Source organism: Buceros rhinoceros, unplaced genomic scaffold (assembly GCF_000710305.1).
Source record: "Buceros rhinoceros silvestris isolate BGI_N320 unplaced genomic scaffold, ASM71030v1 scaffold16579, whole genome shotgun sequence".
Taxonomy (NCBI): Eukaryota; Metazoa; Chordata; class Aves; order Bucerotiformes; family Bucerotidae; genus Buceros; species Buceros rhinoceros.
Window position 1 is genome coordinate 40968 of NW_010433484.1, and position 1222 is coordinate 42189.

The window sequence follows — 1222 nt, forward strand, 5'->3', positions numbered from 1 at the left end:
CTGAACCCACCCCTCCTGCCTCGCCAGGTCGCTTCCACCTGCAGTTTCCAGGAGAGCTCTTGGATCAGTCTCCTGCCCATTCATCACCCACTTGCTCAGCTGAGAACTGGAGCCCTGGGTGGGTCCTGCGTCCCCAGCCATGCTCTACCTCACACAGCACGCTCGGCACAGGAGCTTCACTGCCGGCAGCTCTCTGAGTCTCGCTCGATTGGCGACTCTCACTGAAGGCTTTTTCCCCCAGGGAAAAACACTTGTTCACCAAAATATTCTCCATCCGGAGCTAGTCCTGGCACAATCAAGAGGACAACGAGGGCGTGCAGAGCAACGCCCAGGCCTGCGGAGCGCTGAGGTCCATCAGCAGGTTTAGTTCTGTGAGCACACACGTACGGTACCAAACATCAACACATGCATAAATAGAAGTTTAAACCAAAAGGAGCTGCCTACTGTTTGCAGTGCAGACACGTGCGACGGGTCAGGCTGAGTACAGACCTCTACGACCTCCCGTTAAACCAGGCGTGTTCTGCTCAGCACACTGAGCTCAGCCAGCTCGAGTGTGTGCGTGTTGTAGCACTGAACCCGCGTGGGAGAGGTGGAAGAGATCGTTCTTCACCGTACTGAAAACAATAAATAAGGTGCTTGAAAAACGCAAAAGAGGTTTTAGATAAATATAACAGAAGTAACGACTGCGCCTAGTTGTAGGCAGGAAAATAATCCATACTGAAGTCAACATCAAACACTGAGTTGCTTGAAGTGAAGCGCATACCTAAAGCGCTGCTGGATCAGGCACAGGGGGTGGCAGGAGCATGGCTGGGTAGGATATAAAGGGACTCTACAACTTAAGCCCAATGTTCTACTTTAATGCTGAACCCTGGGCACTTAATTAGCACCCCTGGAAGTGGCACTGCTTTACTGTTAATACAGATTTAGATGCTTGCTGGGTAGGGTTTCTCACTTGATCTTGCCTTGAGTAAGTCAGGAAACAACCTGAAAACAGTCTCTGTTCCCAAGAAGTGCAGCTGTAGCATTCTCTCCTCCTAAAACCTTTCAGTTGCTTGAAACAAACACTTCCAGGCACAACTTCTAAAATATATGTACCAAATCTATTATTCAGCCGAAAATCCCTTCCAAGCTACTGCAGGCATTAACACCTGGATGTGAAGCACACGTCAGTAGCCTCTTTCCTTCCATAACCGATCTCTGGGGGCAGGTCGGTGCTCGGGAG